Source organism: Microtus pennsylvanicus, chromosome 1 (genome assembly GCF_037038515.1).
Source record: "Microtus pennsylvanicus isolate mMicPen1 chromosome 1, mMicPen1.hap1, whole genome shotgun sequence".
NCBI lineage: Eukaryota > Metazoa > Chordata > Mammalia > Rodentia > Cricetidae > Microtus > Microtus pennsylvanicus.
The window spans coordinates 72,651,954-72,665,000 of record NC_134579.1 but is presented as its reverse complement, the minus strand read 5'-3'; the positions used below and the strand labels follow the sequence as shown (position 1 = coordinate 72,665,000).

At 46.0% G+C, this 13,047-nt stretch overlaps 1 protein-coding gene across 2 annotated transcripts in view; it reads left to right on the top strand.

Moving 5' to 3' along the window:
- The window catches only part of Map3k13 (mitogen-activated protein kinase kinase kinase 13), a 142,842-nt gene that overhangs the window by 23,680 nt on the left and 106,115 nt on the right, over positions 1-13,047 (top strand). The window contains exon 1 of one of the 2 annotated variants that reach the window (XM_075968087.1): positions 6,187-6,226. The exons of the other annotated variant lie outside the window; for it this stretch is intronic. The gene's annotated coding sequence lies outside the window, so the exon portion shown is untranslated. Of the gene's footprint in view, positions 1-6,186; positions 6,227-13,047 lie in introns of those variants that run through there. 2 annotated transcript variants of the gene reach the window in all.

Here is a 13,047-nt window from a genome sequence, read left to right as displayed (position 1 = left end):
GTGGTCAGAGAAGCAGAGAAATAGTGGCGGGTGGAACCAGGTTAAGACTTCATTTTTAATTTTTCTTCTTTGGAAGTGAAATATATTTTGTAATTTGTCAAGTGAAGCCACAATTCATATTTATCTTTAAAATTCTAGGAATCTCACATTTTAAAACCAGGAGCATATTCCAACATGGCTGCTCTGTCTGATGAATGTGTCTCAGGTTTGTGTCCAAGTGTCCCCAAGTAGAAACTGACAGTGTTCTCTTGGGAACAGCATGAAGCAAGCACCCGTGAGTCATAGGCAGGACCGTGGATGCCATCCGTTCCCAAAGGCCTTTGAGCCTGGCTGCCTCTAGGCTGGCAGCTCCGCTTTCCTGGAAGCAGAGGAGGTCTCTGGTTGTCCTTTGCGCCAGTACGCCCGTCTTTTACACCAGGGTCCAGTGGTCTCTTGGGTGTCTTGTTCTCAGACTGTGCACTCCCTGGTCCTTGTCTTGTGTTTTCGTGCTATCCCGATGCTTTCCCAAGCCCTTTGCCTACTTCCTTGCCTTCATTCCTGCCATTCTTGTTTGTCCCTGACCTTCTGTGTCCCTTGACTCAGCGTCCACTTTCTGTCCTCTATTTTCTCCTTGTCTGCACCCTTATCTTACAGCAAATCACCAGATGCCTTTTGGTTATTCTCCCCAGAACATTTTGGGGTTACTGTACACTCTGGGTTTACAAACTCATGTTCCCAGTGCCATACACAGTGTCTGGTATAGTGAGTACCAACAAAGAGTTGCTGAACTCATGAGTTTAGTGGGGTTTTTTTACATGCAGTTATTTGTGTGTGGGGGGGTGTTGCATGTGTGCCACAGTGTGTGCGTGGAGTTTGTCTGATCACTAGTGGGAGTTGGTCCTCTCCCTCTACCACATGGGATTGGGTAGCAGAGTACCAGGCTATCAGCAAGCACCTTTTCTTGCTGAGCCGTCACAGCAGCCTGCAATTAATCTCGCCCCGTCTCCTATGATTGCCATCACTTGTCACTAATATGTTTGGTTTTTCTCTGCTGTTGCAAGCGTCCTGATTGCTTTCTTACACAATGTCTTGTGCTAAGCAGACACTCTCGTGACCAGTATCTTAACATAAGCCTTCATCTCCTCACGGCCAGATCACTCCCCAAACTTCTCATCTTGCCTCTTTGATGCTTTCTCCTTTCTCCAGGCCACTCTGCACCACCCCCTCCCAAACTTCCCTGGTAATGTTTGAAATGTCTGTTTAAAGATGGGGGAAATGGCTCGAGCTTGTAATCCTAGCACTCAAGAAGCTGAGGCAGGAGCTTGCCCGAGGTCAAGGCCAACCTGAACTACGCGGTCACTCTGACTCAAAGCAGAGCAAACTACGCCAAGCAAAGCTTTTGTATTACTTGAATAAAGCTTATTTTGGGGTTGATGGTTTTAGATGTACAGAAAAGTGGCAGAGACAGTACAAAAAACTCCAGCATAACTTTCGCCCAGTTTCCCATGGAAGCATCTCCTGGGGTCATAACTTAGTTGTCAAAATTAAGAAATTAATATGATTATTATTATCTGAAATCTCGACTTCATTTGGTTTTTACAAAGTTTTTCAGGTACTGTCTTTTTCTCTTTCAGCATATACTCTGGCTGCCATGCTGCATTTAGCTCATCACATTGGTAATATCAGCTTTGGTCAAAAATGTCAAAGCATAGGAGGATTGCATGTGTCTTCCACCTGGGGCCGCAGCCCCCTAGGGTGCGCCTGCTGTGTCTGTTTCCATAAACGTCCTTCCTGAGAGGAGCATGCAGGCATGCATACCTGCTTAGGCCGTGCCCTTGTGCATGCACACATGTACACACAATTGCATTGAGAGAGATTTCTCTACATAGGTGTTTGAAATCAGTGTAGCTTGCTTATTCTTCATGTGTAACCCGTCACCTTGCTTTTCATTCCATCCCATTAGATATCTGCACAGTAACCGCGCTTACCAATCCCTCGGGATCCGTGTTCTTTACTCCATCCCGTTAGATATCTGCACAGTAACCACGCTTACCAGTCCCTCGGGATCCGTGTCCTTCACTCCATCCCGTTAGATATCTGCACAGTAACCACGCTTACCAGTCCCTCGGGATCCATGTCCTTTGCTTTTGCATAGCCCTGCAGTGGGTGCCCGTGCACACAGGGAAGATGTGGTTTAGCCATTGTATTGTATTACAGATCCTGATGAAAGAGCCTCTCTGCGTGTTCATCATTTGTCCGCTTGTTTTCCAGAGTTTACCATTGCTTCCCTTTAAATCCATCAGTGTTATGTCTTATACAACATTTGGAATTTTGCTAAATTAAAGTTAAAATGTAGATTAAGATGATGTCGTTCTCTTTTTTCTTTTCTCTTATGCTGAATGAAGTTGAGTGTCTTTCTTAGTCATTGTTCTATTGCTGTGAAGAGGCACCATGACCCAGGCAACTCTGATAAGAGAAAGCCTATAATAGGGGCTTACGTTTAGTTTCAGAGGTGCAGTCCATTGTCATCATGGAGGGCAGCAAGGCAGCATGCAGGCAGATACAGTGGTGGAGAATTAGCTGCGAGTTCTGCATCCAGGCTCGCAGGGAGCAGGAAGAGAGAGGGATTCAGCTGGGCCTGGCTTAGTCTCTTTCAGACCTCAAAGCCACCTCCAGTGACACACTTCCTCTAACAAGGCCACACCTCCTAATCCTTGCCAGTAGCGCCACTCTCCGGTGACCAAGCGGTTACTGTGAGCCTGTGGGGGCCATTCTCATTCAAACCACTACAGTGTCTTCAGATATTCGAAAACAATCCCTGTTTCTTCTCTCAACTGTAGCTAGAGCAGCGTTCACACAGAGACAGTTTGTATATTTGACACCAGCACAGGAAAGGAAAAAATGAAAAGGAGAGTAAAGTTGGGTATCTGATGCTATACAGCTTATGTAACAAAGCATGGGCCTCTACTAAGTTGAGAATCAAAAACAGGCCAGGCGGTGGTGGTGCACGCCTTTAATCTTAGCACTCGGGAGACAGGGGCAGGTGAATCCCTGTGAGTTCGAGGCCAGCCTGGTCTACAAGAGCTAGTTCCAGGACAGCTAGGAGTGTTACACAGGGAAACCCTGTCTCAAAAAAAACAAGAAACAAACACACACAAAAAAAATCAAAAACAGTAAGTGTTTAGCTCCAGACCAAGGGATTTGATTTCTTTTTCTTTATCGGCCCTCTTAGAATATTTTATTCGGCCTTGAGTATTATGCTTTAAAGGGACCATGCTGAACTTAAAGTATCTTTGTTATTTTGCCACCCTACAAAAATCACAAACTGTGGTTTAAGTGACTCCTCATTCGGGAGCTGGAGAGCTGGCTCCGTGGCTAAGCACACCCGCTGCTCTTGCAGAGGTGCCTGGTTTGCTAGCTCCCGTGTCAGCTGGCTCACAGCCACCAGTTAGTCCAGTGCATCTGCCTTCCAGGGCACCTACCTTCACGGGCATATCCCTCATAGACACACGTGTATGCGCATAATTTAAAAAATAAATCAAGACTATAAACTATGATTCAACATGGGTCTCCCTGGGCTCAAATCCATAGCTTTTCAGGGCTTTGATCCTTCCTGGGGGGCTCTGGAGGAAAGTCTGTTTTTGTTTTGTTTTTGTGTATTTGCTTACTCGCTTCTTCTAGCTCCAAAGTCCACTCACACCCCTTGTGCCTCTTTCCATCTTTAAGCAAGCAGGAACTAGTGGAGTCTTCATAGTAACTCTCTGACCACAGCTGAGAAGGATTTTGTTTTAGATTGGCCCTATCTGAATAATGTCCTCATTTCAACGTCCTTAAACTCAATCACATTACTAGGTCCCTTGTGTAAAGTAACTTTCACTGGTTCTGATGATGGGGACATTCTGCTCATTAGAGAGAGTCACCAGGGTGTGAGGAAGTCAAGTTATACACAGAGAATCGTGCAGAAAAACTGAAGATGATGGAGAATGTATTTCCTGGAAGACAATACTACGATATTCCCTGAGTCGTTAGTGCATTTAGCCCACGGTACATGGCTGCCAGTGCGGAGGCTCCTGGCATGAACTGCAAAGGAGCGGGAGCCTCCAGCCAGAGAAGCAGCATCAAATTCTGAAAACAGATGGCTTGAGTGTCAAAAAGCCCTATTAAATTCACAAGGACTCTTGCAGTACTTCACCAGGAAGAGAGGTGGGGAGAGAGACTGGGTGCAAGCAGAAAAGCAAGCTTCTGCTCTCTCTGCTGTGGTTTACAATGTATCGATTCCAACTAGGAGAAACTTCCATTAAATGAGAATCAAGATACCTGAAGTTCTGAGGACTGGACTCCTCCCACACTGTACCACCTGGAAAAGAAATGCCATGAGAGCCAAGCTCTGCCACCAGAAATGAGCACATTTTCAGGCTTTCCCAGGCCTTCATTACATTTGTCTCTTTAAACACATTGAACTTGACCTTTGGGATGTTGCTGACAGGCAGGAGTTAAAGAACAAACCCTCCTACCTGCTTGTAAGGCGGTAGCTTCTAAGGCAGCTGCAAACGTGTCTCTGTGAACTCGATCCAGAAACAGCCAGGCAGGGGACAAAGTTTAACCGGAGGGAGTAGTTGACCGCCAGTAGTTTCAGGCTGTCTGTCCGGACCGCAGGGTGCCGTAAGTAGTGTTTTGTTTTTTAACTTTGATGGCATTTTAATATCGAAGATTTGCAAGAATAATTTACATAAGATTAAATCAAGTCCTGCATGTGTCTTCTATACTAGCCCGGCTTAGGACGATTCAGCGGTTCACAAATAGTTTTGTTCTTTAAAATGAAGAGAAGCCCTAAAAATCCGAAGCAAGTAGTCTACTCCGGTAGCTCCTGATTGTGTCTTGTGCTGAGTGGAGGCCTCTGCAGTGGGAAGCAGATGGCAGTGGAGGTGGAGTGGCCGCAGATCTATGCTCCTTTCTCCCTGTGTTCCCTACAGCTGTGTAAGGCCGCGGCAGCAGATAGCACTCTGGGTGACGGAGGGCGAGCAAAGAAAGGAAATGAACGAGAAAGGAGTGCTTAAGATAGAACAAAATGTTGGGATCCTAGACTCAGAATGAAGTGGGCGCCAGTGTCCCGAGAAACTTAATGTGACTGAGAGAGATACTTTAAGATAGTGACATGTGTCCTGATTTGTCAGGTGGAAATCCCAGACCTAGAGTATATAAAATAAGCCCCGTACACGAGATTGGTGGTGCCCTCCTGTCCTCGTTGCGGGATTAGGACTCCTAGAGTTGCACATTATGTAAACACGCTGGCTTCGCGCGTGGAGCTACGAGGATGTTAAGGCTGTGTTTGGTGTTGCAACAGTTGGTATTTTCTGTTTCCTTTCAATACAGTGGATTTTAAAAACCGAGGCATGACAGTTGTGTGATTTTGACATAGTTAATGCGTGAGTTAAAGGCTAGCTCTTGGCCAGTGACGCTGCCAGCCCTTGGTGAATGCTGAGGGTGTTTATGTAGAAGTTCACTGTGTTTCCCTGTCTTCAGACCTTAGGGACAGTTTATTTCCAAGCTCACTTCTTACTGCTGTGTGCTGAGTGGGACCCGGATTGTGGTACTGGGGGGGACGAGAGCTCAGGACACATTGTTCCCAGCAGGCTCCAGGGCTGCAGTGAAGTGAAGACTCCGTCCATCCTATCTTTAGTCTGCTGGGTCTCAGTGATCCTAGGGGCCTGACTGGTTAACTTCCTTAAGGCAGGAAACTGTGTTGGGTGAAGTTATTTGGTCAGTTGCTGGTTCGTGAAGCAAGACTAGGGAGGGAGTGGACGTCTTTGGAAAGAAGCCAGAGGGATATGTGACTCGGTCACCGGGGAAGCAGCTGTTTCCTGACTGCATTTGAAATATTCAGACTTTTAGTCACCTGGAAGGCCAAACAGGTGTTGACTTAATTAAAATCCTTTGGTACTTTTTAAAAGCCAAGGTCCTTTGAAAATTTTCAGGCACCTCTGCGAGCCACCTATCCATTCCTACAAGTCCCCTAGCTTCCACACCCTTGCTGCACCCCACAAGGTGACTCGGTCCGACTCCCGGGCATGTTTGTACCCCACCCCTTGTCTTCAATTACCTCCAGCTACATACAGATGTTTGCTGATTCTTGGAAGCTTCAAGCCTCTTCCTGCCTTAGGGCCTTCGCTGCCTGGGGAGCTCTTTTTCCAGACTGTCTCTTCCTCTGCCATCAACACTTCCTCCTACCAGGCCTTCGAGACCGCAGGTACTGCCCCCACTCCCGTGCCCCACACCACCCCTTTTCCCTTTGCCTTGGTTTGCTGTTTGTTTGCTTTTAACGTTCAGCAGGACATTATTTTATAAATATGGAAGTGTACATAGAGGTGTGTATGTCTACATATGTATATGTTTGGTCTTTCTCCCTAGGCTGTAGGTGTTAAGAGGCAAGAACTTGATCTTCCTCAGTGCTGTATCACCAGGCTAGCGTAGAGCCGCTTGTCAGATAACAGATGCCTGGGAAAGAGTTGTATGAGCAGATTAATGTCACGGGGTGTCGGCAAAATTTATTCTAAAGATAGGGATTCTTTTTTTAATAACTGATAGAGTCACATGATTCTAAGACCAGAGCATAAAAAGCTCCATGCTGAGAAGTGTCACTGCAGCCAGCCTCTATCCAGGGCACTTTGGTTCTCGTTAGAGCCCCTGAACCTCTGCTCGTTTCCCCATGTATCCTTCTCCATGTTCTCTCTCTCTCTCTCTCTCTCTCTCTCTCTCTCTCTCTCTCTCTTTTCGATACAGGGTTTCTCTGTAGTTTTGGAGCCTGTCCTGGAACTAGCTCTGTAGACCACGTTGGCCTCAAACTTACAGAGATCCACCCGCCTCTGCCTCCGGAGAGCTGGGATTAAAGGTGTGCGCCACCACTGCCCAGCTTTTCCATGATTTCTTAATGGACATGCATAAAAGAATAGACTCTAATTTGCTTGCTCTTTTCCACACAATACTTGTATTCTAGTCTGAATTTTTAATATATGGTGAATATGTCTTGCTAACAACACTTGAAGAACACTTTCATTTTAAACAGTTGTGTATTGTCACATTGTATGTTTGAACTAAACGCAAGCAGTCTCATGGACATGGGCATTGGTTGTTTCTAGTACCTTCCTGTTACAAACAGCGATGAAGTTCTTGTTTCTGTGCATTGTTAAGAGATGCTGTAGATGGCTGATTGTCCTCCAGGAAGCCGACACCCATTTGCAGTCCCCTAGCAATGTATAAGACATTGGTTCCTGTATCCCTGCCCAGTGTATTATCAGACTTTTGGAGTTTGGCCAATCTCCTAGATTTTTTTTTTAATGAAATAGCTTCAGAATAATTTTTGTTATCTTTAGAGTTTATAATAGAATTTTGTGAAATTTAAAAAAATTTAGTTGCTAATAAACAGATCATGAAATTTACCAACTTAATAACAGTTTTATTTTTTAATTAAATAATTAATTTTGGGTTTTCAAGACAGGGTTTCTCTGTATAACTTTGGTGCATGCCTTGGAACTAGCTCTTGTAGACCAGGCTGGCCTCGACCTCGAACTCACAGAGATCCACCTGTCTCTGCCTCCTGAGTGCTGTGATTAAAGGCGTGCGCCACCACCGCCCGGCTCATTTGTCTTCTTTCTACACAAAAAGAAGGTAGAGGAGTCGAAAAAAGAGAAAAACCAAAGACAAACTACCTTAACCTCTCTTCACCCATAGTTCCTCTTCTTCAGGGAATGAGATCTTAGAAATTAAAGTAGTTTGTAAGTCAAAAGGACTGCAGAAGGGAATAAGGTTTAAGGGCATGGCATTAGTTTTAATAGCTCCAGGCAGATTTGTCATAGTTTGGTTTTCTGTTGAATTTAGTCTGGCATTTTTATACATGCATTTTTGCGGTCTGATTACTCTGATCCTCTCTCATTCCTGCCCCATCTACTTTCTCCCCTTCATGTCTTTTGTTTTGTGACCCATTGAGTTGAACCAGGATTCTCGCCGAGCATGTGCAGTGTGGAGCTATCCACTGACGCCTACTAGGGTCACCACGAGAGACAATAACTCCCCTTCCCCCAGCATCCATCACTTGTCAGTAGTTTCTCAGGAGGAGGGACGTGGGAGCCCCTCCCTAACCTATCACCAGCCTATCACCAACTACTGAGAGACCCCTGTCTCTCCTCCGCGCAGGCACCACAGCTGCCACGAGTTCACGGTTGTGCTGGCCATACCCTGGCCAGAAGGCAGCACATCGCAGCAGCCCTCCTTCCTACCATCCCCCCCCCCCCCCCCCGTCACATTCTTCCCTCTCCTCCCAGCTCCTGTGATGTTCCCAGGCCAGCCTGGAACTCCCTGTGTGGCTCAGGCTCACCTTGCCGCACTCTGTGTGCCTTGTCTTCCCCAGTGCTGGGCTTACAGTCAGGAGCCACCGTGCCCAGCTCTCAGGCTTGTATTTTTAAAATTGTATTTTGAAAGTTTTGTACTTTCAAATAACTTGAAATATCCAAGCTAGAATCGCAGCACATGTTTGTAATCCTAGCACTCGGTCGTAGGTGGCTAGCCTGGGCTATATAACAAGACCCTGTTTCACAAAACAAAATTGGATATTGGATCACTATAATGGAGAACCGCTGTTCCTGAATATGGAAAACTGACAGTCAGATATGGAAATGTTTCCGGGAGTATACAAGCCTCCCCTGCTACAAAAACAGTATATATGTATGCATACATATGCATGTACTTGAATTACTTGTGTGTGTGTGTGTGTGCATATAAACACTCACACATCAGACTCCGTCCCAGGCACTTCCTCTTGTGCGGCCTTGTTTCCTCACTTCTTTACTCTGGAAAATGGGATAATAATGCCTCATTTGCCTTCCTCATGAAGCAGTCAGTGTGACTGGAACCAGGTAATCACTACTTCAGCCATATGTTTAAAGAGTACATCTTGAGTGCTGTGTTGTGAGAGTGGTTGCCATAGCAAAGTGGTGTGACCAGTCTTGTGAAATTAATTTCAAAACACTGGCAACACAGACTTAGCCGAAGCAGTTTACACAAGATATTCTACGGACATCAAAGACAATTATGGGACACCTGGGAAGCACAGGCCAACCCCTTCCCTACGTCTCAATGCATACAATACAGAGTAAACACACCTTTTGCAGCGGGTCAGAAAAAACACTTGGACAAACAGGCAGAGGCCCAGTGGCCACACAGAGGACACTTGGGAACTTGAAAACCAATTTGGGGCTGGTGTTAAGGGCAGATGCGAGGAAGAAGGGCACACAGCACAGGGTGTAGGGGGCTGCTGGATGCTTCACAGAGGGTTTCTCCCAGCCCAGCCCTTAGTAAAGCTCCTCTCCCAAGCCGCCCTAGCTGTTTTGTTTCCAGGGTGGGGTAGTTAAGACAGGGTCTCTCTACATAGCCCTGGCTGTATTGGAACTCAGTTGTAGACCAGGCTAGCCTTGAGCTCAGAGATTCCCCTGCTTATGCTTCCCAAGTGCTGGGATTAAAGGCATGTGCCACCACACCCAGCTCCTAGCCTTTCTTTTTTTTAAAAATTTATTTATTTATTAAAGATTTCTGTCTCTTCCCCGCCACCACCTCCCATTTCCCTCCCCCTCCCCCAGTCAAGTTCCCCTCCCTCGTCAGCTCAAAGAGCGATCAGAGTTCCCTGACCTGTGGGAAGTCCAAGGACCACCCACCTCCATCTAGGTCTAGTAAGGTGAGCATCCAAACTGCCTAGGCTCCCACAAAGCCAGTACGTCCTAGCCTTTCTTATGATCACTAGGGAGGGTGGGAACAATTGAATCCCATTCCTGGCTGTCACCCCTTGTCCTTCCAGCTTTTGGAATTGAGTACTTGGTGGGGGACGTGAACGTCCAGTGGCTGTCAAATATCCAGGAAGTTTTTCTCTCCCAGGCTCCAGAAAACCAGGGAATCATAGACTAGATAACAAGCTCAAGAATGGAAGAGTGCAACAGTCAGCTGACCTGAGGGTGTGTGACTCCATGGTGACTTGTCTGCTTAGTGTGTGCCAGGTCCTTAGGCACAGTCCCCAGGACCTGAGGGCATGTGACTCAATGGTGACACAGCTGCTTAGCACAGGCAAGGTCCTAGGCACAGTCCCCAGGGGCCAAGATCAATCCCATCCAAACAAAGAAAGGCTTGGAGAGAGCTCAGGGCCTGGACCAGGTATCTAGACCCAAGCACCCGTTGTAACTAGTCAGCTGTCCCTGCACATAGGACAGAGATGGGATCACTGGGGCTTGCTGGTTTCTAGCCTCACCCAGGGTGAGCTCCAGATTTGGACTAGATCCTTCCTCAAAGGAATAGGTGGTAGAAGAGGACAGCCTATACTGTTGTCTGGCTTCAAGGCATGTGTGCACCCGCTCGCACACACGCTCACATACACACACTCAAAGAAAGGCTACCCACACAATCTGTTCTCTGGAAAATAATTAGCTAATAAAATCTATAGTTGTGGAAAGCAAGAGGCTTACATGGCTGCTTCAGGAAACTGCCAGGGGAATTTGCCAGAACATTTTCTTCTGGAAAAGGCTCAAGAACCAAGATACCAAACAACGACTTAAGGAACATAGGGAAAGGGGTGGAGAGACAGCTCAGCAGATAAGAGCGGTCACAGCTCTTCTAGAGGACCCCTATTCGGTGTCCAGCTCACACCTAATGCCAGCTCCAGAGGGCCTGGTGCTCTCTGAGCATGCACACAGATGGCGTGCATTCACATAGACACACAATCGTACACAAATAAACATAAACCTTCGAAAGAAACTTGACAGATGCATGAGACAGTAGCAACTGGGGAATTGTCAGCTTATAGGTGAGTATTAATAGGGCTGGGTTTCTGAGTAAAGAAAGCAATTGATCAAATGTTATGAATGTCTTCCAACACAGTGCAGAAGTTACCTTTGTTCTGTAGTCTAAATTTTTCAGCTTGATAACTCATCTTTGATTTCTATAATTTCTTCTTAGTTTTCCTTATACTTTGCTGTCTGTTGTCAATTTCCCCATTTCTCCATTCTTCCCTTTCCTGCTTGCCTTTCACAGAGGGCATTAGTAGATGGCACTTACAAATTTGGTATATAAGTTAAAAGCCTTAACACTGGGATAGGGGTCCTGGTAGCTCAGTTACCAGAGTGCTTGCCTTCCAAACGTGAGTCCCAGAACCCATATAAAAGTGTTGGGTGTATGGTGTCCCACAGTTGCAATCACAGGATTAGAGGGAGGCCATAGAGACAGGAGGATCCCTGAGGCTCATTGACCATCATAGCCTAATTGGTGAGCTGTGGGCCAATGAGAGACCTTATCATAAAGGAGGTAGATGACACCTACGTTGTCCTTGCAGGTGCATGTTCGCCGGCATACACATGTGCACCCATGGAAACATACACCCACACATGGAGAACTGTTCACCAGAAAGTTTTACTGGGTTTTAATTTCTTTAAAAAAATTCTAACCTGTTTAATTTAGAATAACTTTTATTTATTTATTTGGTTTTTTCGAGACAGGGTTTCTCTGTAGCTTTGGTGCCTGTCCTGGAACTAGCTCTTGTAGACCAGGCTGGCCTTGAACTCACAAAGATCCATCTACCTTTCGAATAACTTTTAACAGGGCATGTTAAAAATAAAATATATGTATCAAAACCACAAAGAGTGCAGAAATAAAATGATAGTAATAAAAAGTGATTCTCAAAATGTGCTCTGTTGGTACAAGCAGGGGCATTAGCTGAGATCTTACTCCAGATGAAGTCCCAGTGCTTCCACATAAGACCTAACTATTGGAATATGTGGAGACAGGCACAGGCATCTTGTAATTTGATCCATGCTAATACTACTGCAGCCTTACAGCAGAGACTTGGCAGCTTGCTCAGTAGAGGACCGGATAAACAATACTGCGGGCTCTGTGGCGCATGTGGTCTCTGCAGCAGCTGCTCCGCTGCCTGTATAGAGCAAGAGCAGCGAGGGAACACACGTGACTGTGCAGGAACAGGGAGGGAGAACAGTGACCCTGACGTGAAAATGAAATATTAAAAATATGCATTGGAGCTGGAGAGATGCTCAGTGGTTAAGAGCACCAGATGCTTTTGGAGAGGACCCAGATTTGGTTCCCAGCACCCATATGGTAGTTCACAACTTCCTGCAACTCTAGTTTCAAGGGTTCTGGTGCCCTCCCCTGGTCTCTTTGGGCCCTGCACATAGGTAGTGTGCAGACATACATGCACACACATAAAACTTTAAAATAAAATATTGTAAAATGATAAATATACATTATATACACATATAAAAATACCATAATTAAGCCCATTGTTTTACATATTAATATATTCTACTAGAAGGCAAGAAAGCAGGTTGTCCTTGCCCTGCAGAGTACTACAGAACCAAAAAAATGATTGGGCAGCCTGGACCTGTGCCGCTGAGCACTGTTAAAATCAGTGGTGCTGCTGCGGGCGTGATGGGGAAGGGAGTGGAATCCCACCACTCAGGAGATGGAGGCAGGATGATCATGAGCTTGGTCCAAGTCTAGCTTGGGTGGGTTACATCGTGAGCCCCTGTCTCAAAAGAAACAGCAATTTGATGAAGGTTATGATTGTGTTGTGACCCTTAATTTAAAAAATCTAAGCATCTTGTTGAGGGCTGGGGAAAAACACAATATTGTATTAGAAAGCTGCACCAGGGAATTCTAGAGATGAGAGAAATGTCAAAGAAATGGCTTTTGGTGAGAGTTACAGGGTCAACACTTACTGTACTCCGTGTGTGAGAGCAGGCCTTTTAATATGTAAATTACATGTTTATCGAAGACTTTCCAAGTACAAAATAAAGTCTGGATAAAGTCTACAGTTTACATTCATCAGTAGCTTGTTATACTTAAAGATTATCAGACAACTCTCCAATTTCAGGAAGAGGGTGAAGGGCCCTAGGGAGAAGCAACAGCAGGTCACGTAGGGTGGTTTGCAGGAAGGAGGCTCAGGGCCCAGGCAGGATGAATGAGGACCAGCTTGACATGGATGCCCTGAGCACTGTGAGGGGCGTCAGGGCTGAGGTATGTGCT